General features: G+C 36.0%; 1 long non-coding RNA gene across 2 annotated transcripts in view; it reads left to right on the top strand.

The window, feature by feature from the left end:
* The window catches only part of LOC129397751 (uncharacterized), a 281,104-nt gene that overhangs the window by 97,086 nt on the left and 167,799 nt on the right, over window positions 1-16,219 (top strand). The gene's annotated exons all lie outside the window — the stretch shown is intronic.

Raw genomic sequence — 16,219 nt, forward strand, 5'->3', positions numbered from 1 at the left:
TATCAGATGCTCTACCTAAAGATGTTAATCTTCAGAACAATAAGCAAGTTGAGTTCATATTCCTCCAGTTTTACTTAAAAATCATGTTGGATACCTGTGGTATTAAGTAACTGTGTGTAAGGTGAAGGCTTTGGGCAGGTGGTAGAGGCAGCTTGTGGCAGCCCCTTTCCCCCTGCTCAGAATCAGTGCTGCTTATTAACAGGAGATGGGTGCTGCAATGGAGGACTTGAGTGGGAGCCTACACGATTATCAAAGGTGTGGCATGCATGTGTGCTTATGTGTGCGTGTGTGTGTGTGTGCGCACATGGTGTTTTAAACACAACTGTATTCAGTTAATCACATTGGTGGGAAACAAGTCTTGTGGTGGCATTGGTAGGTTTGCAGCAAGTTATTCAGTCTGGCAACTATTGCAAATTAGGGCCTTATTCAGGAAGGGATATCAGTTTAAGAGTAGACAGAACACACTTACTGAGGTTAATTCAGACCTTCTTTGAATGGGGTACATTTTCTTAGAAGCAGCCACAAAGATAAATGCATCACGTGAACCTCGGAACCGAACTGCTGAATGAAGATATTGGAGGACTGGAGCTATTCATTTCCATTTACAGAATCCAAATTGCTGAAAAGTCATGGGAAGGCAGGAAAGAGACTTCTTGTTTTTTAAAATGCTCCCTGGCATTTGTCTGCCTGCGTCATCCAATGTAGTATCTCATTCTGCTGCCACCCGGAGTCCCATTCACTGGTTTGTTTAACCTCAAAGTGGGAAAGTAACTAACACAAATACATTCATTGTCCATGCTCTAATAGAATTAAGGTTCCCAATACACTGCCTGCATTTGAATGAGGTTTGTTACACACTGGCTTTTATGGTCACACCCTTTTCCCTTGATGGTTCTTAAGAATGGTAGAAGCAGGAGACCAGAAATTTTGTAAGCTCATAAATATGAAGCACACTGTGCTTAAATAACGCCAGGGTGGTGATACAAATGGACCAATGCCAGGAAGCTCAAAGTTAAAGCTAACAATTCATCCTTACATCACTATGAATAAGAAGGGAGGAAAAAGGGGCACTGTGTTAGTTATGGTTGTGCTGCCAGCAGATTGGGATAGCTCTAATGGGCCAGTGTGGCACAGAGCTTTGAATTGCACAGTGTTTACCCAGAAGACAGGAAGTAGGTCTATTCTGCTTCAGAAAGGCCAGTTCAATAAATTAGGGAATTACATAATATTGTTTATTTCACACTGTACATTATCAACTTGACTGTAAGCATTTAGAAATAAATCTATATCTAGTATCTTGCCAGTTGGTGGCAAAGACTGGTACAGGACACTTAAAACAGAAGCGGTTATTATGGGACTGTGTGGGCAGGACCATGGCATTACATTTGTGGTGGTAAAGAAGCAAATATTTATCTTTTTTTAACACTAAGGTGAGAGGAAGATGAACGTTCTTTAATTAACAATTACTGAACAAGTAACTTTCTAAAGTACAATCACTTTTAAAAATAAAATAAATTACATGTCATTTTCTGCTTGATATGTAATTGCATTTGATTTGTCTTGTTCTTAATATATGCATTTTATTTTCATAATCTTTAACTCCATATTTTATATAAACTAAATTTCTTAAAACTCCACATTGCTATGCTCTGCCTTACCTTATTTTTCTTTCTTCTGCAATGGATTTTAGTGCCAACCCAAATTCTTCAATGCCTTAGGTAACCCATGGTTGCAGGCAATGCCCCTTTGGCAGCCACTTTTGTTCTTTTGGGTACTAGATTCTCTTCGGAGCCAATTAAGCCTGAAGAATGCCTGAATCCTTGAATAGCTGTACTCAAAAGGCAGTACACATAGAGATATCCTCTTGGAAGTGTATTCTTTTTCCCAGCAGGTTTTAAAATATAATAATAATAATGAAGACACTGCTACTGCTGCTACCACAACCAGCTAATAGTAGTTTACTCCATTCTCCCTATGTGTTGGGCACCGTGCTAAGTGCTCTTTGTGAGTTATCTTATTTAACCTTCATAAAAAACTCTGTGGAATAGGTCCTATTACTAATCTCATTGTATCAGTTAGAAATGCTTACAGCTGCAAGTAACTGAGAGCTCAACTTAGAATAGCAGAATAAATTAAACATAGGTGCTTTTTTTTAACATAAAAAGAAGTTTTGAGATAGGCAATTATGGATAGTTACTCTGTGTCTCAGTGATGTCAGGGCCAGTATATTTGGGATTCTCCAGGCGTTTCCCTCAAATTGCAAAATGATTGCCACAATTTAAGACATCTCTTCTGCATTCAAAGCAAGAAGATAAAGAGGTAGAGCTATCTACCTCTGTCTCTTCTAGAGGCAGCAAAGGGTTTCTTAGTGTCTCCTACCAGAGATATATCTCACTAGCTGTAATGATTCCATATGGACAGCATTATATCCTAGCTGGAAAGTAAGTGGCTAACTCTTTCACCTTCTATTGGTGTAGCCAGACTAAGTATTTGTTATTCCTACGTAGAGATAAGGATAACAGGGCACAGATAGGCTAATTGCCTAATTTTAAGGAGCTGGTGAGTGGCAGTGCCAGGATTTGAACTCAGGCTGTGTGATTCCAGAGCCCACATTCTTAATCAGGATGACACCTGGTTTTCTCCATTTCTTTAGTTCATTTTTTCCCCATATGGTGATGTGGCAACCAGAGGGAATACTTAAAATAAAGTAGTTCTCATATAATTTGAATCTACAGGACTGTTTCAATATCAGTTTAATTTATACAGCCCTCATTTGCCACCGTATTGCTAAAGATGGAAATCTCCAAAGCATATTATCTAACTGTATTTAAACAGGCTATCATCTTGTCACTTACATGTGTTACTGAATAATCTCACCACTTATGGACAAATACTATTATTTTAAGAGCTTTAATTCCTCTTATTTTTTACACTGAGAACTGAGCATGCCCAAGTATGCTTTGAAACCTGTAATTAGGATACAAACTGTCTTATTGCCAAGCAATTCTTCCTTCCTCTCACCACAAACTCCATAATAGTTTTCTATTGCAGATAATTGTCGGAGATATTAGCGTATTTTTTCTTAATTAAAAAAATAGCATTAGAGCTTCCTCTCACTTTTAAGGTCCCTTGGTTATAAATTTGTTAGTTGTTTTATTTGATTAGCAGTTAGCTATAATTACAGACATTTTGGGGATATCTGCATATCTTTCCAAAATGTAAGGAAGCTAGAAGATACACAGGGGTCCACTTGCTAAAAAATAAAGCAACAGGGAAGGGCTTGTTCCAGTTCTCATTGCCATTCTTTTCCCTGGGAGTTACTAGTGAATAGAGCAGGTATAATACCTAGCAATGCCACATATATTATACACTGGTTTTATTTGGTTCATAATAAAGGTGATGCATTCCAATTCCAAAATGGATGAGACTTACATAAAGTCTAAAAAAAATCGACAACTTTACACCGTGAAGGTCCTAGAATATGTAAACATAAAATATGTAATCTATCTTTGATTTGCGCCATAATGCTCCTTTGCTTTGAAATCATGGCTATATTACCAAACTGACAGTTTTAATGGAAAAAGTGGCTTTCAAAAGCTGCTGTTGAAAACACACTGCATAATTCTCCAAGTCGTGAATATTTTACTACCAACATATGCAAGAAGGCAGTGAAAACACACTGGCATTTTATTCCCTGCGAGCTGGAATGGAAAACATTCACTGGTGTTAAAACTGCATATTTGTAATATATGAAAATTCTTAAATACCTATATATGTACACTGTTGTTACTGGCAGGAACACCACTTCATAGAGTCATTTGGAAGACAATAAATGTGTATATTTTCATTTGTAATTTTCTCATTCAGCAAATGTCCATCAGGGGCCCATTGTATGTCAGGCACTGTACTAGGCTCAATACGAAGATGAACAGGGAAAATCCCCCACGACTGCTATCAGTGAATTCAGTCTAGTGGAGGTGTGTCATGTAGAAGGCTCTGGGTGAATGCTGTGGAGGCACTTAGGGAAGGCTGGAACTCATAGGCAGGGAAGTCAAGTGCAAAGTTCCTTGAGTTTCTTGCAGCCTGTGGAGGGTATGTTTGGGCCAGAGAACAGTTGATGGCCCTGTTTGGCTGTGTACCAGCTGATAGACCCTGCCCTTCTGTGGCTTTTGTGGCCAAGACAGTGTTAGTTGGGGGACTGAGAGGTAATAATTTTCCTATCAGTGCCAAGTCTGAGCATCAGTGCTAGCTGTTTTTAGAAGTGATGAGAAATGCTAGTTCCCTACACGGAGACCTGGGACCCCTGGTTCCTTAGGAAGTCAAGGTAGGGTACAGCCCATTTTTCGCAAGGGAACTATTGGCCATGCTTCCCCCTAGCTCACTGACAGGCCACCAAGGATAAACCTTGATTGGATCTTGGATTAAAGTAAAAAAAAAAAAAAGAAAGCTATAAATAACATTTTGAGGATAATTTGGGATATTTAAATATGAGCTCTATGCTAGATGACATTATTTGTTTAATTTTAAATTTCTTTGGGTGTGGTAATTGTATTGTTGCTAATAGGAGACTGTTGAGGTACTTAGGGGTACCCCATGATACTTAGGGGTATCATGATACTGGCAACTGATTTTTCAGATGGTTCAGGAAAAAATGTGTGTGTGTGTGTGTGTGTGTGTGCATGTGTTCATGTACTTGTGTGGTGAGAGACAGATTGAACAAGTGTGCCAAACTGATAACAAATTACTGAATTTAGGTGAAAGAAATGTAATTTTTTTCTTCATATGGCTTTCTCCCCGCATCTCTGTGTGTCATCTTCTCTTTTTTAAAGTTTCATATTATTGTAATTGGCATATAATAACTTTACATATTTATGAGGTACAATTTAATGCTTTGATACATGTATACATAATGATCAAATCAGGGCAATTAACCTCAAATATTTATCATTTCTTTGTGGTGAGAACATTCAAAATCATCTCTTCTAGCTATTTTGAAATATGCAATACATTATGGCTAGCTATAGTCAGCCTGCTGTGCAATAGAACATCAGAATTTATTTCTCCACTGACTAACTTTTCCTGTTCCTTTCATCTTACCTTGTCTCCCCAGCCTCTGGTCACCACTATTCCACTCTACTTCTACGAGTAACTTTTTTAGATGTCACATGATTGAGATCATGTGGAATTTGTCTTTCTGTGTCTGGCTTACTTCATTTACCAAATGTCTTCCAGGTTCATCTATGTTCTTAAAAATGACAGGATTTTCTTTTTTTTAATTGCTGAATAATATTCTTTTGTATAAATATTTCATATTTTATTTTTGCATTTAATTGTTGTTGAGTATTTTGGTTGATTCAGTATCTTCACTATTGTAAATAATGCTGCAATAAACACCAGAATGCAGATATCTCTTTAATGTACTGACTTCATTTCCTTTGGATATATACCCAGTAGTGGGGTTTCTGGATCATATGGTGGTTTTATTTTTAATTTTTTGAGAAACCTGCATATTGTTTTCTACAATGGCTGCACTAATTTACATTTCTACCAACACTATGTAAGGGTCTCTTTTTCTCCACATTTTTGCCAACACTTGTTATCTTTTGTCTTTTTGATAATAGCCATTCTAACTGGAGGAAGGTGTATCTCATTGTGGTTTTAATTTGCTTTTCCCTGATGATTAGTGATGTTGAGCATTTTAAAATATATTTGTTGGCCATTTGTATGTCTTCTTTTGGAAATGTCTATTGAGGTAGTTTGCCCATTTTTTAATCAGATTATTTTTTGTTGTTGTTTTGCTATTGAATTGAGTACCTTATACATTCTTGACATTAACCTCTTATCAGATGTGTAGTTTGCAATTATTCTTTCCAATTAGGTAAGTTGTCTCTACATTCTGTTGATTATTTTCTTTGCTGTGTAGAAACTTTTCAGTATGATGTAATTACATTAGTCTATTTTTGCTTTTACTGCCTTGGCTTTTGAGGTTTTATCCATAAAGTCTTTGTCCAGAATGATGTCATGAAACATTTATCCTATGTCTTCTTCTAATAGTTTCATAGCTTTCAGTCATATATTTAAGTCTGTAATCCATTTTGAGTACAGAACTTTTTTAAAATAAGATTTTATAGCTTTGTATCCAGAAAATTCATAAACAATGACAATATATGTGCCCTAATTAGGACAGTTTGCACAGAAATTTGGTGGCTAAGTTTGGCCCACTGTTGAAAAAGACAGAATTGTGTAATTCAAATGTGTTTATGAAATTAAAAAACTCTTAGATACCATTGTAACAACTATATTACAATCTCTTAGCTAAATGAGTAGTTACTGAACAAAGTACACAATAAAGGAATTAATATATTTTCCAATTATTCTTCCAGCCTAGGCATATCAGTCAGATTTCTGATATTTGATCTATAAAAATAGATGCAGAAATAGATATGGACTTAGAGGGAAAAAAATATTCAATTGGGTTTGGACAAAAGTTCATCCCCTACTGTCTCCCTAGCCCCTATTACTACTTTTTATGGGAATGCCTCCTGTTTTATTATACAATATATGTCAGTATATCTAGATGTTGATTAGGTTATCAAACTTTTGAATTTCCATCTCACTCTTACTTCCTGCTGTCTCTTTCAGTGTCCATTAACTTCTTGACAACATTGCAGGAGGGAGAAGAATTAAGAGTACTATAGACTGAATTCCTCCCACCCTGCCAAAATCCATAGGTTACAACTCTAACCTGCAATAGCTTTGAATGTGACTGTATGTGGAAATAGGGCCTTTAAAGAGGTAATTAAGGTTAAATGAGGTCATAATATAACCAAAAACGAAAGCTGCAGACCAATATCCCTGATGAAGATAGATGCAAAAATCGTCAATAAAATACTAGTGAACAGAATCGAACAGCACATCAAAAAGATAATACATCATGATCAAGTGGGTTTTATCCCAGGGATGGAGGGATGGTTTAACATACACAAGTCAATAAATGTTGATATGCACCATTAACAGAATTAAAAACAAAAACCATATAATCATCTCAATAGACGCAGAAAAAGCATTTGATAAAATCCATCATCCTTTTTTTTTTTTTTTTAAGACGGAATCTCACTCTGTCACCCAGGCTGGAGTGCAGTGGCGCGATCTCGGCTCACTGCAAGCTCCTCCTCCCGGGTTCACACCATTCTCCTGCCTCAGCCTCCCGAGTAGCTGGGACTACAGACACCCGCCACCACGCCTGGCTAATTTTTTGTATTTTTAGTGGAGACAGGGTTTCACCATGTTAGCCAGGATGGTCTCGATCTCCTGAGCTCGTGATCCGCCCTCCTCGGCCTTCCAAAGTGCTGGGATTACAGGCGTGAGCCACCGCGCCTGGCCCATCATCCCTTTATGATAAAAACCCTCAACATAATAAGCATAGAAGGGACCTACTTCAAAATAATAAAAGCTATATATGACAAATACACAGCCAACATCACACTGAATGGGGAAAGCCTGAAAACATTCCCCCTGAGAACTGGAACAAGACAAAGCTCCCCATTTTCACTACTTCTATCCAACACGGTACTGGAAGTCCCAGACAGAGCAATCAGGCAAGAGAAAGAAATAAAGAGCATCCAGATTGGAAAAGGGGAAGTCAAACTGTCGCTGTTCACTGATGATATGATTGTACACTTAGTAAACCCTAAAGACTCCTTCAAAAGGTTCCTAGATATCATTAAAGAATTCAGTAAAATCTCAGGTTACAAAATCAATGTACACAAATCAGTAGCACTGCTATACATCAACAACAACCAAGCTGAGAATCAAATCAAGAACTCAATCCCTCTTACAACAGCTGCAACAACAACACACACACACACAAACTAGGAAAATACTTAACCAAGGAGGTGAAAGCTCTGTATAAAGAAAACTACAAAACACTGCTGGAAGAGATCATACGTGACAGAAACAAATGGAAACACATCCCATGCTCATGGACGGGAAAAAATCAATATTGTGAAAATAACCATACTGCACAAAGCAATCTACAGATTCAATGCAATTCCCATCAAAGTACCATCATAATTCTTCACAGAGCTAGAAAAAATATTAAAATTCATATGAAACCAAAGAAGGGCCCACATAGCCAAAGCAAGACTAAGCAAAAAGAACAAATCTGGAGGCATCACATTACCTGACTTCAAACTATACTACTTGGCTATAGTTACCAAAACAGCATGGTACTGGTATAAAAATAGGCACATAGGCCAATTGAACAGAATACAGAATACAGAAATAAAGCTAAATATTTACAGACAATTGATCTTCAACAAAGTATACAAAAACATAAATTGGGGAGAGGACACCTTATTCAATAAATGGTGCTGGGAAAACTGGCAAGCCATATGTAGAAGAATGAAAGTGGATCCCCATCTCTCACCTTACACAAAAATCAACTCGAGATGGATCAAAGACTTAAATCTAAGACCTGAAATGATAAAAAAAATTCTTTAAGATAACTTCAAAAAAAATAAACAACTCTTCTGGACATTGGCTTAGGCAAAGAATTCATGACTAAGACCCTAAAAACAAATGCAACAAAAACAAAAATAAGTAAATGGGACATAATTAAACTAAAAATCTTCTGCACAGCAAAAGAAATAATCAGCAGAGTAAACAGACAACCCACAGAGTGGGAGAAAATCTTCTCAAACTGTGCATCAGACAAAGGACTAGTATCCAGAATCTACAAGGAACTCAAACAAATCAGTAAGAAAAAAAAAATGATCCCATCAAAAAGTGGCCAAAGGACATGAATAGACAATTCTCAAAAGAAGATATGCAAACAGCCGACCAACATTATGAAAAAATGCTCAATATCACTAATCATCAAGGAAATGCAAATTAAGACCGCAAAGAGATACCGCCTTACTCCTGCAAGAATGGTCATAACTAAAAAGTCAAAAAATAATAGATGTTGGCATGGATGTGGTGAAAAGGGAACACTTTTACACTGCTGGTGGAAATGTATATGAATACAACCATTATGAAAAACAGTATGAAGATTACTTAAAGAACTAAAGGTGAACTACCGTTTGATTCAGCAATCCTACTACTGGGTATCTAGCCAAAGGAAAAGAAGTCATTATATGAAAAAGACACATGCACATGCCTGTTTGTAGCAGCATAATTTGCAAATGTAAAGATATGGAACAAACCTTAATGCCCATTGAGAAATGAGTGGATAAAGAAAATGTGGTATATATATACCATGGAATACTACTCAGCCTTCATAAAAAGAAACAAAATAATGTCTTTTGTAGCAACCTGGATGGAGCTGGAGACCATTACTTCAAGTGAAGTAACTCAGGAATGGAAAATCAAATATCGTTTTTCTCACTTATAAGTGGGAGCTAAGCTGTGAGGATGCAAAGGCATAAGAATAATAAACTTTGGGGACTTGAGAAGGTTGGGAGGGGGATGAGGGATAAAAGACCACATTTTGGGTATAGTGTACACTGCCTGGGTGACGAGTGCACTAAAATCTCAGGAATCACCATTAAAGAACTTACCCATGTATTCAAAAACTACCTGTACCCCAAGAACTATTGAAGAAAAATGAGGTCATAAGGGTGGGGATCCAATTCAATATGATTGGTGTCCTTATAAGAAGAATAAAAGACACCAGGTATGCACAGACACAGAGGAAAGGCCGTGCGAGGACAGAGCAGGAAGGTGGCCATCAGCAAAGCCAAGAAATGAGGCATCAGGAGAAACTAAGCCAGCTGACACCTTGAACTTGGGCTTTCAGCCTCCAGAACTGTGAGAAAATAAATTTCTATTGTTTAAGCTAACCAGTATGTGATATTTTGTTATGGCAGTCCAAGCAGACTAATACAATGAGAAAAGATTTAAATGAATTAGCATGCTTATTGACAAGTAAAGGACTGCTGGCTGCTCCCCAATATTTGTTCTCCTTTTCCTTTCCTTTCTAAGTGGTAAAACACTGATTATTAACTAGTTGCATGGTTTCCTGGAATAAAGATATATTTTCCAGCCTCCCTTGTGGCTGAGTATAGACATATTATTAAGTTCTGGCTAATGGAATATAAATAGAATTTGTATACACCTTTCAAAAAATGCTCTTAAAGAGAGAGAGAATGTAACTCCTTCTTGCCCCCACCCCCTTTTTTTCCCTTTCTTACTGACTGGAATGCAGTCACGATGGCTGGAACTTAAGTAGCCATCTTAGATCATGAGGTAGAAGACAAATATTGAGGTGTCAACTGCCTAGGTCTTTGATTGTGGGGTCTTACAAAGAGCCTGGACTGTTTATTTACAGATTTTGTTTACTTGAGAGAGGGAGAAAAAAAATCTCTCTTTTCTCAGTTGTTATATGTTTGGTTTTATGTCATTTATTGCTAACCCTATTTTGAATTATTTAGCTAACTGCTCCCATGTAATTTTCACCTCTATGTCCTTGATCTACTCTTCTGAATAACATAGTATGGAACAGGTCTAATTATATTTCCACATGACAAGCATAATGCTCAAAGACTAATACCCTGTCCTCCCTAGGTCTGTAAACTAACTTCGGTTGGCCCTCCATGACAGTGGATTCAACCAACCTTAGGCTGAATATATTTGAAAAAAAAACCACACAATAAAAATAACATACAAAATAAAATGATACAAATAAAAACAATACAGTGTAACAATTATTTACATAGCATTTACATTGTACTAGGTATTATAAACAATCTAGAGAGATTGAAAGTATATGAAAGGGTGTGCATAGGTTATATGCAAATACTGTGCCACTTTATATAAAGGACTTGAGTATTTGCAGATTTTGTTATTTGTCAAGGGTCCTGGAACTAATCTCCTGCAGATACCAAGGAACAATTGTATAACTGATACCTCATCCATACCTCATAAGACGGCTCTTTGACCACCTTAATCATTCTCCTGAGGCCCTGGTTTATTCAGTCATTCTTTATTTCCATAAATTGAGAGTTAGCTGCATGGTATATATTTCATATAACTAGAAATTATACATCACAAAATAATTCTAGTTTTGGGTGCAGTGAAAGGAAATATTTGGTAGGGAATGACCTGAAACTGACTTAGAAATGATTTTTAGAACATATTTTTCAATTTATTCTTATTCTTTAAATCATAGATCTCAGTTGTACTAATAGATATATCAGTTTGCATAGTTCCTTACTCAATAATGTTTTTCAACATCCGACCATTGGAATTACCAAAGAGAAGAGAGAATCTTCTCTTATTGCTGGGCAGAAATGGGTATGTTAATAGGTCATTTGTTTCTCACAGTTCTGCAGCTGCTCTTCTAGTTAACATGGTGAAAGGTAAGCTGGATGGCGAACTTGAGCAATTTGCTGCAATCTGCAATGTAGAGAACATTTTTCAAAACTGTCTTAATAATAGCCTAACGTGTGAAGTTATATCTCATTGTGGTTTTGATTTGCATTTCTCTGATGATTAGTGATGTTGAACATCTTTTCCTATACCTTTTGGTAATTTTTAACATCTTTTTTGGAGAAATGTCTTTTTAAGTCTTTAGCTCATTTAAAAAATCAGGTTATTGTTATTATTCTAGCTACTGAACTATGGGAATTGCTTATATATTTTGGAAATCAACCATTTATTTGATATATAATTTGCAAATATTTTCTCCCATTCTGTAGGCCTTTTTCCTACTCTGTTGATTGTTTTCTTTGCTGTGCAAAAGATTTTTAGTTTGATGTAGTCTCACTTGTCTATTTCTGCTTTTGTTGCCTATGTTTTGGAAGTCATATCCATGAAATGAAAAACAACACGTGTTGGTGATGATGTGGAAAAATTAGAACCCTTGTTCTAATTTCTGCAAAATGGTGCAGTAACTATGGAAAACAGTGTGGAGATTCCTCACAAAATTAAAATAAACTACCATATGATCCAGCAATCCTACTTCTGGGTACTTTTCCAAAAGAACTGAAATCAAGATCTTAAAGAGATATTAGCACTTCTGTGTTTGTTGTAGCACTAGATGCAATAGCCAAGATGTGGGAAAAACCTAACTATTTATCCCCCATTTTATTTATTTTCAATAAAGAAAATGTGATAGAAACAATGGGGGATTGTTCAGACTTTAAAAAAGGAAATGCTGGCGTGTTTTATACTATGGATAAACATTGAGAACATTATGTTAAGTGAAATAAGCCAGTTGCAGAAGGATAAATACTGTATGATTTCACTTATATGAGGGATCTAAAATAGTCAAATTCACAGAATCAGAGAGCAGAATTGTGGTTGCCAGGGGCTTGAGGGAGGGAGAAATGGGAGTCACTAATCAATGAGAGTAAAGTCTCAGTTATGCAAGATGAATACATTCTAGAGGCCTATTGTATAACATTATCCCTGTAATTAACAACACTATATTGCACAGAAAATTTTCTAAAAGAGTAGATTTCACATTGTGTTCTTTACAACACAAAATAGTTTTGTTTTTTTTGTTTTGTTTTGTTTTTTTAGAAAAGCTGTCTTTTCCTTTTGCATGCAAGAGTCTTTATAGGCTTGAATAAAAATGTCTTTGCAATGTTCACATCTTGGGTCTGGATCAGCTAACCAAAAACATTTATTGAGCATTTAAGTTGTATATATAACACATTCCATTGGAGTTAGAGGAAGGAGAAGATATAGAATTTTTGCACTTAAGAAGTTTGTGTGTTATTATAGACTTTTTGATAATTGTCTGAGAGGATCTATAAGAAACCCAAAGAACTGGATAATTTCAGTGGTAGAATCTAAACTATATTAGGACAGAAATGAGGTATGTTTTGCCTGCTACTTTAACCTACTACCAAGCACAGTGCCTGTCATACTATATGCACTTCAGGTTTATTTTATTTTAGTATCACTTGCTTGAATGAAATAGGGCTTTTAAAGTATATTTTCCTGATACAATGCCAAGTGCAATGAACGATCATAAAACTGGTATCTATTTTGATCAATGTCTATATAACATCATGCACAGATGGAGATTTAGCATTATTTAGTTGACCTAACGAATCTGGCAATCTAGTCCACATTTCAATTGATGTATTTGACAGATTGAATAGACATAAATAAATATACATTAAAACTTCACCTGTCTGAATTTGGTGGATCCAAAGCCATAGATATATTCTGGAAGACTTTAGCAGTGTCTACTAATAGAAGAAATTACTTATGAATACCTAGTTTTGAATTTTTTCTTTTGAGATAATTTTAGACTTATGGAAGAGTTGTAAAAATGGAGCAAAATTTTTTCTTGTACCTTTCACCCAGCTTCCCCTAATGTCAAAATGTAACATACCAGAGCACAACTGGCAAGTGAAAAAAAGAAGAATTAATCTTTGCACAATACAATTTACTTAGCAAAAGACTGTTTGGACTATGCTGATTTTTCCACTGTATTAGTCTGTTTTCACAAAGACATACCCAAGATTGGGCAATTTACAAAAGAAAAAGGTTTATTAGACTTACAGTTCCATGTGGCTGGGGAGGCCTCACAATAACGGTGGAAGGTGAAAGGCACATCTTACTTGGCAGCAGACAAGACAAGAGAGCTTGTATGGGGAAACTCCCCTTTTAAAACCATTAGATCTCATGAGACAAATTCACAATCACGAGAATAGCATGGGAGACACCTGCCCCTATGATTCAATTACCTCCCACTGGGTCCCTCCCACAACACATCAGAACTGCAGGAGTTACAATTCAAGATGAGATTGGGATGGGGGCACAGCCAAACCATATCACCCACTAATACTCTTTTCCTTCCAGGATCAGATCCAGGATCCCACATTGCATTTATTTGTCATGTCACCTTAGTCTGCTCCAATCTATGACAGTTTCTCTGTCTATGACAGTTTCCTTTACTCTCATGACCTTGAGACTTTTGAAAAGTACTAGTCAGGTATTTTGTAGAACATCATTCACCTTGGGTTTGTCTGCTATTTTCTCATGACTATATTTAAGCCATACATTATTAGGAAAAACATCACAAAAGTAATGTATCATTTTCAGTGCATTATATGGAGGTACAGCATGTAGATATGTTTTATTACCTGTGAAATTAACTTTGGACAGTTGTTTAAGGTGATTTCTGTCAGGTTTCTCCACTGTAAATTTACAAGTTTTCTCTTTGTAATTAATAAACATTTATTTTGGAAAAGGAACTTCGAAATTATCCAAATATTCTGTTTCTCTTGAATGTTTACTCACTAATTTTAACATTAATCAGTGGATCTTGCCTGCAGCAATTATTGTTCTAATGGCTATTTTCCATTTCTCTCATTTCTTGTATATGTATTAATTGGAAAAGAATAAGTGAGTAAGTAGAAAAGCTGTGTCCCTTCTGCTCCATTTATTTATGTTTATATACATAAACATTTTAGGTAAATAAAAATCTGAAATCAAGGATACTTATTCTTTGGAGTATAAGCTAATATTACTTTAATTTGCTTTGGTGTTCAATTTGTTATGAATTTAACCATTTGGCATACCTTCAGGTTGACTCCTGTAACCTTTCTGTATGCCCCTATCATTTCTTTAGTATTTCCTTATCTTTATTTTCTAGCACAACAAGATGCCCCAGGCTCGGTTTGTATTTTAACTACCGCAGCCTTGGAATCAACCATTTTTCCAAGAAGCCTTGGTTCTTTTTATTAGAGAATAGTACTTAGAAACCAAGAAGTGGATGCTAAGTGTGATCATTCCTACTGAGATATTAGTGCTTGTAATCCCTTGCAGCAGACAGAGCTAGGAAATATCTTTGTGTGTAGTTACCCATGCATACACATATCCATTTTTATTTTTATATCTCTCTTTCTGTATATTTATGTTTTAAAAGAAACAAGCATAAGTTCATACTCATACAATTTAGCACGTTTCATTCTAAAACCTTTTCCCTTTATTTATAACTTCTTTCTTTCATAGTAAGAAACCTAGCTCTTAATACCTACAATATAGTTATTTACTTATTTAACCTCATTATTCATATGAAGTATTTTCCAGATTACTTTTCCACATCCCTGTAATGAAGAAAAGTATCGAGTGGAGTACAGAAATACAATGTTCATATGTAGTTCCTTTCGTCTTTAACTTACCATATCTAGTCAAAATACTGTTTTCCAAAGTTACTTACCTCAGCTTCTTTCTTCTTTACCTCCTTTAATGCAGTTATATAATTTATTGTTATACTATTAGATTCATTTGTAAAAATCTACACTGACTTTTCAATTTCTCCTATATATTATTTTTGAAAAAAATTATGTAAGAAAGTTTACTTTGTGGTATACATTTCTATGGGTTTTGACAGATGGATAAAGTCATGTGAATAACACCACAGTTCTTTACACAACAGTTCCATCACCCCCACATTCTCTTGTGCTGCCCACCTTGTACTTAACCCCCAAATGTCTGTTTCTACTACTAGAAAATTAACTTTTTGGGATCATGCCTGTCTGCACCCATTTTTGGATTTTAAGTTCTTATAGAGCTAAGTTGATGCTCATTAGATCCTTGTTGAATAGTTTGTATCCTAACAGTTAGTATATTATTGGTACTGCTAAAAAATCTAAGGGATTGAATAAATGAATGACTCAATGTGCATATAGATGATGAAGGTGATATTTTGTTTGGAGGTTGAATCACTTAACTATTGCTGTTAACAAACTTTATCAAAACTCAGTGGCTTAAAACAATAAGCATTCATTTAGCTTAGGAGTCTGTTGGTTGATTGGATAGTTTTTCTAGTTTTTCCTGTCTTCATTGGGTTTGATTGGGCTCATGTACTGATTGTCAGTCGGTTGGTTAGCTAGAGTCTGGCTGGTCTAGAGTAGCCTCACTCACCTGTCTGGCCAGGATAGGCTGGGCTTGTTTTATATAGTAGTGGCAGTGTTCCATGAGAGTTAAGTAGAAGTGTTCAGGCCTCTCGATTACTAGGCTCAGAATCAGACAGCATTACTGCTACTGTATTCTAATGGCAGAAGCAAGTCACAAGATGAGCCCAGATTCAAGAAGCAGGGAAATAATCTCCACTTCTGGACGGGAGGAACTTTAATGTCAAATTGCAAAGGGCATGGATACAGTGATCAATCTATCACAAAATCTATGTAAATATATTTGAAGGCCTCACAAGGACTCTTAATGTAAATATTAAAGCCATCTATCCTGTTCCCTG

The sequence above is a fragment of the Pan paniscus genome, chromosome 4 (genome assembly GCF_029289425.2).
Source record: "Pan paniscus chromosome 4, NHGRI_mPanPan1-v2.0_pri, whole genome shotgun sequence".
Classification (NCBI taxonomy): domain Eukaryota; kingdom Metazoa; phylum Chordata; class Mammalia; order Primates; family Hominidae; genus Pan; species Pan paniscus.